The sequence below is a fragment of the Heptranchias perlo genome, chromosome 22 (assembly GCF_035084215.1).
Source record: "Heptranchias perlo isolate sHepPer1 chromosome 22, sHepPer1.hap1, whole genome shotgun sequence".
NCBI classification, from domain to species: Eukaryota; Metazoa; Chordata; class Chondrichthyes; order Hexanchiformes; family Hexanchidae; genus Heptranchias; species Heptranchias perlo.
The window spans coordinates 31,657,496-31,673,078 of record NC_090346.1 but is presented as its reverse complement, the minus strand read 5'-3'; the positions used below and the strand labels follow the sequence as shown (position 1 = coordinate 31,673,078).

Sequence of the window (15,583 nt, the reverse complement as noted above, 5' to 3'; positions counted from 1 at the left end):
TGCTTCAAGTTCCAGAATTCTGTGGCTAAATAAAGAGGTTAGAAACAAATTAAAATGAAGATGAGGGCATATTGGTATGATAAAAATAAGAGTATACAAGAAAATAAGGAGAGAGCTTAAAATAGGATAAGAAAAGCAAGAAGGGAGTATGAAGAGAGAATCTAAAAAATATATTAAAAAGGAACAGTAAAGTATCCTATAAATATGTCAACAAAAATAAAATTGTTAAATATGAGGTTGGATTCTTGAGAGGAGAGGGTAGTGAGTTAGTACAAGATGGGCGTGAGTTGGCGGAAATGCTTAACAAGTGCTTTGCTTCAATGTTTACAAAAGAGAAGGTTGTTGGGCAGGACATAAACACTAAATTGGTTAAAAGCAGAATGAGCGATATAATAAATAAAAGGAAAATATTAGAGAAGTTAGTTAAACTAAAGGAGGACCAGGGATTCTGAGGGAAATGGGGGAAGAAATAATGGAGGCCCTAGAAATTATATTTCAGAGTTCTATTGAGATTGGCTATGTGCTGGAGGACTGGAGAGTGGCCTATATAAAGCAGAGAAGTATGTTAAACTTGGAGTACTGTGCACAGTTCTGATCTCCATATTATAAAAAGGATATAGAGGCACTGGAGAAGGTGCAAAAAACAATTTACAAGGATGATTCCAGAACTGAGAGGTTATAACAATCAGGAAAGATTGAACAGGCTGGGGCTCTTTTCCCTACAAAAGAAAAGGCTGAGGGGTAACTTGATAGAGGTCTTTAAGATTATGAAAGGGTTTGATAGGGTAGACGCAGAGAAGATGTTTCCACTTGTGGTGGAAACCAAAACTAGGAGCCATAAATATCAGATAGTCACTAATAAATCCAATAGAGAATTCAGGAGAAACTTCTTTACCCAGAGAGTGGTTAGAATGTGGAACTCACTGCCACAAGGAGTAGTTGAGGCGAATAGCATAGATGCATTTAAGGGCAAGCTAGATAAACACATGAGGGAGAAAGGAATAGATGATAGTGTTAGATGAAGTACGGTGGGAGGAGGCTCGTGTGGAGCATAACCACCATGGACCATTTGGGCCAAATGGCCTGTTTCTGTGCTGTACATTCCATGTAATTCTATGTCATGTAATACCTATGTTCAAAAATGTAAACAGATCTAACCTGGGTAATTATAGGCCATTTAGTTTAACATCTGTGGAAGAGAGATTTTGGAATCTTTAATTAAAGATGAAATTGCTAAATATATAGATGAAAAGAAAATAATTAGAAGCAGCCAACATGGATTTCAGAAAGGAAATTCGTACTTGACAAACCTGATAGACTTCTTTGAGGAAGTGACAGCTATACCAGATGGGCGATTGTACATGGACTTTCGGAAAGCCTTTGACAAAATACTACACAGGAGACTATTGGAAAAGATTAAGGAGTATGGAATTAGGAGAAAGATAGCAAATTGGATTAAAAACTGGTTAGAAGGGAAGAAACAGGGAGGAGGAGTTAAGGGTAGTTGCTCAGAGTGGTTGGAAGTGGATAGCTATGTCTCACAAGGTTCTGTTCTGAGACCACTTCTGTTTACTGTGTACATCAATGATTTCAGTATAGGGCTGGAGCGAGTGGTTTCCAAATTTGCTGACAATACTAAATTAGGAGGCATAGGGGATGAAATTTATTTTAGGCAGTAGCACAGATTGGGCGATTGTGCATTGGCAGCCCATTTTACACTCCATCCAATTCTTTTCCACTGGCCCAAAATGAAATTCACTCCCACACTAAATAATTCTGAGGACGTGTATGATGTGGAAGAGCAGAGGGATGTGGGGGTTCAGGATCACAAGATATTAGATAGATATTAGAACCTCAAGTGGTTTCGACTATTAAAGAAAGCTAATAGAACACTGCAGTTTTGGGCTCCACACTATAGGAAGGATGTGGAGCCAATAAAGAGGGTACAGTGCAGATTCACTAGGATGCTGCCTGGAATGAGGAAATACAAATACGTAGAAACCCGTGAAAAATTGTGGCTGTTTTCAATAGAACAGAGGAGATTATGGGGTAATTTGATAGAGGTGTTTAAAATTATGAATTGATGGGACAGAGTAAATAGAATGTTTCCATTGATTGACGGGTCTAGTACAAGGAGACATAGATATAAGATTAAATGTAAGAGATTTAGGACAGAGAGCAGAAAGAAATCTTTTTACATAAAGGTTTGTGAGACTGTGGAATGCACTACTGAAGTTAACGATTTAAGCAAAGACCATGGCAACATTTAAGAATAGGTGGTTGAAGGAAAAGGGAAGTGGATATGGGAACAAAGCAGGCACATGGGATTAGGACAACTACTCATGTGAATGAGAAACAGCAACGTGGACTGGCTGGGCCAAACAGCCTGTTCGAGTGTTGTAATTTCTAATTAATTCTACCTGGATCAGCATTTACAGATTTCTGAATGGTGTTGCATGTGATTATCAATCAGTTCCAAATGCCTAGCAATCAATTAAATAGATCAGAACCCAGAATTTTGATAGGCCACAATCAACTAAGCTTCATATTTTCTTGCTGCTGATATGGATGCTTGGCATTTAGGTTTTAAATGTAATAGAAGAGGAATACTATACTTAGGTTGAAATTTGGCCCCGTCCCGTTTGCTCCCCCACAAAACATTTACCTGGCGAGCAGCATCAGGATGCCTGATTGATGTCCGCAGCTCGCCGGTTTTATGTAGATGAGGCCCAATTTGGAGCGAGCCTTCTGGCGCACGTTCCAGGCGTGCTGCCCACTATGTGCCAGTTTCCAGGGCAAAACCAATCCCTCTGCCATTGTTCTCCTTTATCAAGTAGGCTGCACTGTGTCCTCATTAATTTCATCATTGCTTTCCACAATAACACTTTCAGCGTTATTTAGTACCTAGAACCTGTTTCACACTCCTGTTCCCTGCATTACTGTACTATCTTTCCACCTCTCATACTGCTTCTAATTGCTGTTACCCAGTCACTGCCCCCTCTGCCTGCCTGCCTCTTCTTCTATTACTTCCCTAGCAGACACTTCATGCTGGTCAACCCACCTCATCTGAATCATCTACTGAGTTCAACAGCAACCGTGTATCAGCAGTCTCAATGATGTCTCTGCACATATCAGCCTTAATCAATAATGTTACCCTATCCTTGAAAATTTCAATTAGCAGACATTGCTCACAAAAGTAATACTGTCTGATAACCACATTGCTAACTACAGGAAATATACCAGAAGACACAACTCGTGAGGTACGTTTCAAGCTCAATCTTCTCTGTCACTAAGGTTCTAATTTAAAGGGTAGTCCAGTGATAACTAGTATCAACCAGCCTTTGATTGAGAAAACAATCCAGTAATAGATCATAAGTCATCTAGAAAAGAAGGAAAAGGCCACTTACCTTGCACTCTGGTTGAGTTCTATTAAATGATGAAATTTATGCACTCTGGAACATTAGGTTAAAAAAATATATTAGTACTACCCAAGTCTGAGATCGTTTCAAATGACCATTTAATGCCACACACTTTCCACCTTCAGTGCGGGATAACTTAGATTAAATTGTTTAGGTATGACATTCTGGGGCAATTGGCAAACCTATTTATGGACATGTATATGAATTTATCTATTATACTTATTCTCACTACAAAAGGTAAGCTTCATTAGACAAGCCCATGCTCCCTGGGACCGATTTTCATGTGGACCATATGTGGATGATGGGCGGGGCTTGCGCAGCCCCCGCTCAGAGGAGTCAGCGGGTCCATTTTGATTCAGGGTCCTCATTATCATTTGGTTGGCGAGATCCAAACACACTCTCTAATAGGCAGCTCACTGATCTGAAGGCAGAAAATTGGGCAGGGCAGCCACATGTGAAGGGCCTGCAACAGCACATTTAAGGGGACAGGTAAAAGCTGTGGAGTGAAAGGAAGCATAACCTACAGCAGCAAGGACATTAAATGCAGAACCCTTTAAGTGTCAAAATCCACAAACGACTGCAATAAAAGTGCCAGCCTAACCTGCATCCAGCTTTCCCAGAGTGCAGCTGAGAATCTCTTTAATGAACGCTGAAAATAACCACCTCTTAACTTGTACCACCCATGTTTGTTGGGCAAGAGCAAGAACTGATGGTAGTCAGGTGGGCAGAAACATAAATTTGTATTTGATTTCGGCAGGAGCTCTGGCTGCCAGCATCAAGGTCCGCCCGATAATCGGCATGGCCAGGAATGCAGCAGTAAGTTGGTGCTTCCATTGTGCACACTATTTTATTATCAAATTACTAACACCATGATGGTAGGTCTGTAATTGCTGGTACCTCACACTTGTGTTATGTAGCTCAAAATAGTCTCTTTCCTAACAAAATCCAAAATTATACTCTGTTGTTAACAATTCAGGGAACACAGATGAAAATTTTACACTCCCACTGTTGCACTTTACAAAAACCCTAATGACAACAATGCTAGAGCCCTTTCACTTACACTTATTGTGGATGCTGGGACAGCCCTGCCTCAAGAACAACCTGCATTTATGTAGCAGCTTTAACATAGAAAAACACCACAAGGAACTTCACAGAGGCATAAGGAAAAACAGACTCTAAACCAAAGCAAGAAAGATTATGAGGGTTAACAAAAGCTTGGACAAAAAGATGGGTTTTAAGAATGTATTTATGGGGGGTTTTAAAGGAGGAGAGGGAGGTGGAAAGGTGCGAGAAGGGGGTTTATGCTAGGGGCCAAAGACAATAGCTTTGGTTTGCCAAGCGTTTAGCTCAAGCACGTCGGACAAGCAGTGTGACAGCACAAAGGCATTGGAGGGGTTGGGAGAGTTAGAGCTGAGTGTCATCAGCATACATATGGAAGCTGACCCTATGTGTACAGATAATGTCACCTAGGGGCTGCAAATAGATGAGGAAGAGGAGTGGCCCAAGGTTAAATCCTTGGAGACCACCCAAAGTGACGGTGCAGGGATGGGAAGAAAAGGCATTTGTCGAGATGCTCAATAAAGGTTGGATTGGTAAGGGTAAAACCAAGCAACGGCTGAACAATGGAGGAAATTGTCAGCCATGTTTCAGTGGTAGCACTCTCGCCTGTGAATCAGAAGGTTGTGGGTTCAAGTCCCACACCAGAGACTTGAGCACATAATCCAGGTTGACATTTCATTGCAATACTGAAGGAGTGCTGCACTGTCAGAGGTTCTGTCTTTCAGATGAGACATTAATTTGCCCTCTCAGGTGGATATTAAAGATCCCATGGCACTATTCGAAGAAGAAGTAGGGAGTTCGCCCAATGTCTCGCCCAGCATTTATCCCTCAACCAACACCAAAAACAGATGATCTGGTCATTTATTTCATTGCTTTTTGTGGGACCTTGCTGTACGCAAATTGGCTGCCGCGTTTCCTACATTACAACAGTGACCACACTTCAAAAGTACTTAATTGGCTGTAAAACGCTTTGGGACATTCTGAGGTCGTGAAAGGCGCTATATAAATGCAAGTCTTTCTTTGTTTAGGTGGTGTAATCAACCATGTCATAGGTTACAGACAGATCAAGGAAGATGAGGGATGATTATGCACCGTGATCACAGTGGTTCATGATTTTGGTTAGGGCTGTTTCACTGCTGTGGGAGGGGCCTGAATAACATTCTGCTGTTTTCTCTGACTGAAGAGGGGGAGAGGAAAGAAGAAAAGGAAAATATCTCACAACCAGACTTGTGAAGAGAGGAGGAAAAGTGAGAGATGGAATCAGAGGAAAAGAGGAGAGACAGATTACATTAATACTGAATTTACATGTGACTTATTTTCACAGCAATTCAAGTGTGCGCCAATATTTCACAGCATGCTCGCATTGCCATGAGGCTAGAGCTCCATGCTTGCGTACTCTAATGCATAGTTAAGCAATACTCTCCATAAACTTTGTTTTTAATTGAAAGCAGTGGATGAGACCGTTTCTTTCCAGTCATGAAAATGTGAATGGTGATACAGTGGGCCAGAGAGGTTTATTTTTTCACTTCAAAGAGGTTGGAACCCAGCCAAAAGAGCATTGGAGTAATTTGAAGGTGACAAAAGCATGAATGAGGGTTTCAGTAACAGATGGGCTGATCCTGTCCTGATATATTTTCCAAGCTGAGCCTCATCCTGTTCTCGTGCAATGCTTACTTCCCAACAGCAGTCTCTGGGAAGAAAATTAACATTCCAGGGTGATTTTTTTTCCCCCTCAACATCTGTTATCATCCTCAGTGGGTTACCATGATTGACATTATAGCTGTTAGGTATATGTGGATAGACCTCATAGATTCATTGCAGCTCACTGTGAGGAGATTTGATTTGGTTTCCCCTTCCCTAGTGGACATCCTGTCTTGTTCTGGTCAGCCTAGATGGTTATAGTCTGTTTGTTGTTATGAACATCTGGAGCTGAGGATTTCTTTGTTGTCATCCTGTTACTTGGCAAGATGGGAGCTTGTGTAGATGCAGGCAGCAATGTGCTAGATGGTCATGTTAGGTGCGAGGTGCCCTGACAGTCCTCACAGAGGGTCCTGCGTATGCATCCTCCTTTTGAGCTGTCGTTGCCAGGTGATTGTAGGATAAAGCGGTGGAGTTTCACACGCACACATTAGCATTTGGAGTCAGTGCCCACTTGTTCACAATTGATGAAAATAACTGTTATTCTCAGTTCAACCTCTTGCTGCCACTTCTAGTTCCTATCTGATGCAGCTCTGGGAGATGGAACTCTGCTCCATGATGTGTGCAGGAATTCTTATAATAATCTTCCACCCATAGCATGTGGTAGAGTTCCATCCCCTGGACCAGCAGTGAATCGGGTCAGAGCTGGGAGTGATGGTGAGAGAAGAGTGGAGCAGGGTGCTAGCATGAACTTGGGAGGGGGAGGACTACTAGGATGATTTGAGGGCAAAGGGGAAGAAGAATGCCAGCATGAACTGAGGGAGAAGGAAAGTGTGAGCATGATCTGAGGGGAGGGTTGCGGGGGGGATGCCAAGTGTGATTTGAGGGTACAGAAAAGTGCTAGTATCAACTGAGAAGAAAGTGACCCTGTCACTGTGACAGCCCTTTCTAGGTTAGCTTGTATGGTTTTTCACCTTTGGCTCTGGTATATGATGCATTGTGCTGTGCTGGTTCTGTTGCACTCCTCAGAAGTAGCAGAGCCTTGTCTTTCATGGATGCAGTTGGAGTTTCTGTTGCTGTGGTTGCTTGGCTGGGCAATAACTTGCATTGGTTGGTCACATGGCCAGAATGCTAGCATCCTGGTCCACTACGTGAAGTCCATGGAAGGAGCATATATTTGTATAAGTCTTTTTATCCTCTCTGGGGAAGGAGTCACTATTGTTGGGAGCAGCACTCCCCGTCCAGTCTTTCCTGGGTGGGGAAAAGCTCCCTCAGGCATGAGGGTCCCTGGTGGTCTAGTGGAAGAGAGAATCACCAGCTCTATTGGGGGAAGAGTCTGTGGGGTTGTTGGCAGATTGTTCAGAGGAAAGCACATTTCAGCTGTTGTGCTCACTTCTGTATTGGGGGACTCCTGATTTGAATTGCAAGCAGGAACACAGGGAGCAGCTTCTTTGAGTGCTTCAGCCGTCACTGCTGGGAATTATGCTGATATTTTGAGCGGAGCGGAGGAATTCAAAACTGTAATAGCATTCGCTAATCAAGCCATCTTGTGTGGAGGACTAAATAAAGAGGATGCAGAAGCTCGGTCCTGGGTGTGTCTGGACTCTTTGCAGGCCTTGAGTGAGGAGGTAGGGGTTGGGGTACAGCATGTCCTGAGTTTCCACTCTGGATTTCGGAATATGGCCTGCAACCTGAATAGTTTCTTGTGTGGCATCTTGTGAGCAAGTTATGTTTTTTGTATTGTGCTGAATTCTGAACTCTGTAGGGGTACTTTGAAACAGAAATTGGCTTCAGAGTCTGGAGCAGCCTTAAGCAGCTGCCTGGATAAAGTGTGTTTGGTTGCAGTTAATGTTCATAAATCCTGCTTTTGTTTTAAACTGAAGGACTAAAAACACCAGTTGAGTCAATTTATTAGGGTGAAGGTGCGGGTGATTCAATTATCTAATGGATGCAGCAATTCTGTATCTTGTGATTCATAATGCTGAGTAAAACACTTGAGCGATCGTTTTCAGACTTTGCTCCTGGCAGGAGCCTTGCAGGAGCCAGGAGAATTTTGGAGTCATAGTGCACATAATTTCTCAACATGCCAATTTTCCAAAATGTGCTACGAGTGGGCGAGGCAGAATAATAAAATTACCTCTTACATTTGTCATAGAGTCATAGTTATACAGCACGGATAGAGGCCCTTCGGCCCATCGTGTCCGCGCCGGCCATCAAGCCCTGTCTACTCTAATCCCATATTCCAGCATTTGGTCCGTAGCCTTGTATGCTATGGCATTTCAAGTGCTCATCCAAATGCTTCTTGAATGTTGTGAGGGTTCCTGCCTCCACAACCCTTTCAGGCAGTGAGTTCCAGACTCCAACCACCCTCTGGGTGAAAAAGTTCTTTCTCAAATCCCCTCTAAACCTCCCGCCTTTTACCTTGAATCTATGTCCCCTTGTTATAGAACCCTCAACGAAGGGAAAAAGCTCCTTAGTATCCATCCTATCTGTGCCCCTCATAATTTTGTACACCTCAATCATGTCCCCCCTCAGCCTCCTCTGCTCCAAGGAAAACAAACCCAATCTTCCCAGTCTCTCTTCATAGCTGAAGCGCTCCAGCCCTGGTAACATCCTGGTGAATCTCCTCTGCACCCTCTCCAAAGCGATCACATCCTTCCTGTAGTTTGGCGACCAGAACTGCACACAGTACTCCAGCTGTGGCCTAACCAGTGTTTTATACAGCTCCATCATAACCTCCTTGCTCTTATATTCTATGCCTCGGCTAATAAAGGCAAGTATCCCATATGCCTTCTTTACCACCTTATCTACCTGTTCCGCCGCCTTCAGGGATCTTTGAACTTGCACACCAAGATCCCTCTGACCCTCTGTCTTACCTAAGGTCCTCCCATTCATTGTGTATTCCCTTGCCTTGTTAGTCCCTCCAAAGTGCATCACCTCGCACTTTTCCGGGTTAAATTCCATTTGCCACTGTTCCGCCCATCTGACCAACCCATCTATATCGTCCTGCAGACTGAGGCTATCCTCCTCGCTATTTACCACCCTACCAATTTTTGTATCATCAGCGAACTTACTGATCATACCTTTTACATTCATATCCAAGTCGTTAATGTAGACCACAAACAGCAAGGGACCCAGCACCGATCCCTGTGGTACCCCACTGGCCACAGGCTTCCAGTCACAAAAACAACCTTCGACCATCACCCTCTGCCTTCTGCCACTAAGCCAGTTTTGTATCCAAAGTGCCAAGGCACCCTGGATTCCATGGGCTCGTACCTTCTTGACCAGTCTCCTGTGGGGGACTTTATCGAAGGCCTTACTGAAATCCATGTATACCACATCCACTGCGTTACCCTCATCCACACGCCTAGTCACCCCCTCAAAAAATTCAATCAAATTAGTCAGACATGATCTTCCCTTAACAAAGCCATGTTGACTATCCCTGATTAATCCTTGCTTCTCCAAGTGGAGACTAATTTTGTCCTTCAGAATTTTTTCCAATAATTTTCCTACCACTGATGTTAGGCTCACTGGCCTGTAGTTCCCCGGTTTTTCCCTACTCCCCTTCTTGAATAATGGTACTACATTAGCGGTTCTCCAGTCCTCTGGCACATCCCCTGGATTGTACCTGGATTTTTAGCCCACTGACTGAATAGATGGAAAACCTAAGCCTTTGTCTCTTTTTCCCCCAATTTCCTACCATCCTCTCCTGAAGGCATTGACTCCTACTGGGGTATGAGTGCAGAGGTGGCATTTACTTTGCACGTGGCCATTAAGTGGCCGTTGCTCCTGTATTCAGGACACATTGACCTAGGTTATTTTGTCAGTGGAGGCATCACTGCTGAGCCTGATCCTATCATTACCTTATGCACACTGTCCAGCAAGGGTAGCTGGTTTGCAGTTAGAAGTGGGAACCCTGGGTGATTCCCCTTCCTAAACCAGAGGAAACCAAAGTCCGTGGCCCTTCCAGCACACTCCTACCATAACTCTGACGGGAGTGCAACAGAAAGCCCACATGTTAGGCTAAACATCGGATATGTCAGATCCCAGCCTTCCTTCTGTGTTTGCAATTGGCCTTGTGGGAGTGGAGACACTGTCCTCCCCAAACAAGGCCGTCAATAGGAGGGGGCATGGATGAGCTGGGGCTCCCAGGCTAGGAGATGCCACATCCCTGGCCTGGCAGGACATTGCTGGGACAGATTTGTTGAATGCTAAAGAATGGGGCCAATGGGTACCCTCTTCGGTCCCCATCACAAACTGTTCCCTAGCCACCAACTCCATTCCCCTCCTTGGCCACAGTCTGAAGCCTATTTGACTCTGAACTGAACTGTCGAGCCCCTATCCTCTCCATCACCAAGACAGCCTATTTCCACCTCCTTAATATTGTCTCCGCTGTAATAAATCGGATAGCCAGGTGGTGAAGGATAGAACACTAGAGCCTGCTCTTCAGTTGCTTCCTAGCCTTTATTCAGAGATCCACATTACCCACACCACACCCTAGTTAAGCTCTCATATAAATGGATACAAGAGAGTCCCCAATTGATACGCACCACCTGAATACAATTAATACTAATTGATATAAATTATATGAATACAATTAACATCCGCCCCTGCCTCAGCTCGACTCCTGCTGAAGCCCTCACCCATGCCTTTGTTTCCTCCAGACTCGACTATTCCAATGCTCACCTTCCACCCTCCATAAACTTGAGCTCATCCAAAACTCTGCTGCCAGTATCCCAACTCACACCAAGTCCTGTTCTCCCATCACCCCCTGTGCTCGCTGACATACATTGGCTCCCAGACTGGCAATGCCTCGATTATAAAATTCTCATCCTTGTTTTCAAATCCCTCCATGGCCTCGCCCCTCCCTTTTCTGTAACACCCTCCAGCCCTAAAACCCTCCGAGATCTTTGCGCTTCTCCATTTCTGGCCTCTTGCGCATCCCAGATTTTAATCGCTCCACCATTGTTGGCCGTGCCTTCAGCTGGCTAGGCCCATGATCTGGAATTCCCTCCCTAAACCTCCCTGCCTCTCTACCTCTCTCTCCTCCTTTAAGTTGCTGCTTAAACCTACCTCTTTGACCAAACTTTTGGTTACCTGTCCTAATATCTCTTCATGTGGCTCGGTGTCAAATTTTGTCTTGTAACGCTCCTGTGAAGCACCTTGGGACATTTTTACTATGTTAAAGGTGCAATATAAATGCAAGTTATTGTTGCTGTCTCACTCAGGGAGCACCTTGTAGAGGTAGCAGACTAGGAGCTTGAGCAAGTAAGTTAACTGGCACAAAGGTTACACTTAGTTATAATTAGGCTGAAAGGTTTTTCGGGCATCTTTTGGGGAATGTTATTGTGTAAAGTAAACGCACCTTGACCACAGAATACTATGGTCATTTTTGTTTACACTTGCAAACTTTTGGGAGTTGGATGGTGGCAGTAAAAATGTAGACTTCTGCCTTATGAAGGAAATAGGCTGAAGTATTTAACTTTAAGGGACTTTGTGAGGTTGTTAGAGGAGAACAGGTAAGTGTAAAGTGACTTTGTTTGGGGTATCAACTTTGATTCATTGAAAGCATTGGGCTATAAATTCTGTCCTGTTTTGCCTGGCTCCTGACTGCATGCTGCCCTGTCCATGACCTTTCCTTCCTGTGCACCCTCCTTATGCTATCATCAGCTACTTCAGCTTCTGAAGCAGAAAACCTTCCTTCATTGCAATGTTATGTGGTACGCAGCAAGCTACAATGATTCTGGAGACTCTCACTGGGCTGTATTGTAGGGCTCCGCCAGATGCCAGATTTATGCAGTCACCAAAAACAGGACTTGAAAATGCCTATTGCCTGCTGTCTGACACTTCTTGTGCTGCCGTGGACCTCATGATATCTGCCCTGTCTGCAAAAGCAGACAAATTGGAATATTTTCTTAATGGCGAGAGATTAGAAACTGTGGAGTAGCAAAGGGATTTATGTGTCCAGGTACATATATCACTAAAAGCTAGTGCACAGGTACAAAAAGTAATCAAAAAGGCTAAAGAAATGTTGGCCTTTATCTCAAGGGGGTTGGAATATAAAGGGGAGAAAGTTATACTTCAGTTTTAAAGAGCCTTGGTCAGACCCCATCTGGAGCACTGTGTTCAGTTTGGGCACTGACCCTCAGGATATTGGCCTTGGAGGGGGTACAGCGCAGATTCACCAGAATGATACCAGGGCTTAAAGAGATAAATTATGACGACAGGTTGCATAAACTTTCGGCCTTCTAAACACGACCTGAGTTTAGAAAGCCGAAGGGTGATCTAATTGAGTTGTTTAAAATGATAAAGGGGTTTGATAGAGTAGATACAGAGAAGCTATTTCCTCTGGTGGGGGAATCCAGAACAAGGAGGCACAATTTAAAATTAGAGCTAGGGCATTTGGGCATGAAATCAGGAAGTACCTTTTCACACAAAGGGTAGTGTGAGTATCAAATTCTCTCCCCAAAAGGCTGTGGATGCTGGGTCAATTGAAATTTTCAAGACTGAAATCAATAGATTTTGATTAGGTAAGGATTTGAAGGGCTACGGATCAAAGTATGGTAAATGGAGTTGAGGTATAGATCAGCCACAATCTAATTGAATGCTGAGGGGCTGAATAACCTACTCCTATTCCTATGTTCCTACATGCATTCTATTAATTGTTCCTTTCACCTGTGGAAGCCCTTCCAGTTACAGAGCTTTCTCTCTGTCCCTTTGTTTCTCTGGTTCCATTGGGAAGGATACAAATTGCATGGTCGTCCTGAATAGAGCATCAGTCATCTTCCTGATGTGATGGTGAGCTGCTGCCTGATTAATGTGACAAAGGCCACCAGATGTTGTCTGGAAGGATCCAATAGCAACGAAATTCAAGGCAGTGGTGACTTTGATTGGTACAGACAGGTACAGGCAACCTTCTGAAGCACTAATGTTCAGAAAAGTCTAAGACCTTCTTCACCTGGGGCAGGCTCTCAACAGCAGTCTGGTGATTTTTTTGAGAGGATAATTCTGGTGCAATGTTAGACTGGCAATTTTAAGACGGTAGGCATTACCGTCCTATTTTGTTCCATTCGTCACCCCAAAGCCAAGTGATATCTCAGAAGGAAATCCAGCCCATGGTGTCATACTGAGTTACACAGACTAGAAATTCTTAGATTCAATTCCCAGTCAGTGCTGAATTAGTTGATCTCAGCCAGGGCATTATAACTGGCCTTGGTACCGTTGGACTAGAAAAGGGATTAATCAACCTGGATCCCAGCTCTTGAGCACTAAACAGTGACTCCTGCTGGAAAGTACATATGTGTGGACATTTGACAGTGATAAGATTGGGCTCAGCTGTGAAGTCCTTCACAAAGAAGGGGAGGATTGGGTACTTAATATTCCTGGCTACAAGGTATTCAGGAAAGATAGGGAAGGAAAGAAAGGAGACATGTGGTAGTATTGATCAAAGAAACTATTATAGCACTGGAAAGGGATGATGTAGTTGAGGGGTCAAAGACAGAATCTATTTGGTTAGAATTAAGGAACAATAGAGGAGTTGTTGCGCTACTGGATTTTTACCATAGGCCACCAAATAGAGAGAAGGAGATAGAGGAACAAATATACAGGCAAATTACAGAAAAGCACAAGAACTATAGATGCCTTCAGAGATGGTTCGGGTACAGAGTAGACACATTCCTACGAGGGGGAAAGGAGGGGCATCCAAGGCTAGTCATGGATGACTAAAGATATAGAGATTAATATGAAACAGAAAAAGAAAGCTTATGACATATACAGTTCATAATACAGTAGAGAACCAGGCTTACCTAAGAAAGAATAAACTTGCCCTAAAGGGAGTGCAACGAAGGTTCACCAGACTGATTCCTGGGATGGCGGAATTTTCGTATGAGGAGGGATTTAGTAGACTAGGCCTGTATTCCCTAAAGTTTGGAAGAATGAGAGGTGATATTGAAACATACAAAATTCTTACAGGGCTTGACAGGGTAGATGCAGGGAGGATGTTTCCCCTGGCTGGGGAATCGAGAACAAGAGGTCACAGTCTCAGAATAAGGGGTAGGCCATTTAGGACTGAGATGAGGAAAAATTCTCTACCCCAGAGGGCTGTGGAGGCTCAGTGATTGAGTACATTCAAAACAGAGATTGATTTTAAAGGCATCAAGGAATATGGGGAGAGTGCAGGAAAATGGCGTTGAGGTAGAAGATCAGCCATGATCTGATTGAATGGTGGAGCAGGCTCAAGGGGCCGGATGGCCTACTGCTCTTATTTCTTATGTTCTTATGAATACAGAAAGTACAGAGGAGATCTAAAAAAGGGAATAAGAGGGGCAAAGAGAGAGTATGATAATAGATTAGTGGCTAACATGAAAGGGAACTCAAAAGCCTTTTATAAACATATAAATAGTAAAAGGGTAGTCAAAGGAAGGGTGGGACCAAATAGGGACAAAAGAGGAGATCTTTTTGTGGGGGCAGAGGACATGGCTAAGGTACTAAATGAATACTTCGCATCCGTCTTCACTAGAGAAAGGTAGAGGATACTGCCATTGTAGTAGTAAAGGAGGAGGTAGTAGTGATATTGGATAGGATAAAAATAGATAAAGAGGAGGTACCTAAAATACTGGCAGTACTCAAAGTAGAAAAGTCACCCGGTCCAGTTGGGATGCTTCCTAGGTTACTGAGGGAAGTAAGGGTGGAAATTGGGGAGGCTCTGGCCACAATCTTCCAATCCTCCTTAGATATGGGGATGTGCCAGAGGACTGGAGGATTGCAAATGTTACACCTCTGTTCAAGAAAGGGGAGAGGGATAAACTCGGCAATAACAGGCCAGTCAGCCTAACGTCAGTGGTGGGGAAACTTTTAGAGACAATAATCAGGGACAAAATTAATTGGCACTTGGAAAAGTATGGGCTAATAAATGAAAGTCAGCACAGATTTGTCAAAGGAAAATCATGTTTGACTAACCTGATTGTGTTCTTTGACAAAGTAATGGAGAGGGTTGATGAGGGTAGTGCGGTTGATGTTGTGTATATGAACTTTCAAAAGGCATTTGATAAAGTGCTGCATAATAGATTTGTTAGCAAAATTAAAGCCCATGGGATTAAAGGGACAGTGGCAGCGTGGATACAAAATTAGCTAAGAGACAGAAAGCAGAGAGTAGTGGTAAACGGTTGTTTTTCATACTGGAGGGAAGTATACAGTGGTGTTCCCCAGGGGTCAGTATTAGAACCACTGCTCTTTTTGATATATATTAATGACCTGGACTTGGGTATAGAGGGTATAATTTCAAAGTTTGCAGATGACACAAAACTCAGAGATATAGTAAACATATGTGGAGGATAGTAACAGACTTCAGAAGGACACAGACTGGTGAAATGGGCAGACACATGGCAGATGAATTTTAATGCAGAGAAGTGTGAAGTGATACATTTTGGTAGGAAGAACGAGGAGAGGCAATATAAACTAAATGGTGC

At 43.5% G+C, this 15,583-nt stretch overlaps 1 protein-coding gene across 1 annotated transcript in view; it reads left to right on the top strand.

Moving 5' to 3' along the window:
- Window positions 1–15,583, top strand: part of tmc5 (transmembrane channel like 5) — a 209,215-nt gene that overhangs the window by 181,147 nt on the left and 12,485 nt on the right. The gene's annotated exons all lie outside the window — the stretch shown is intronic.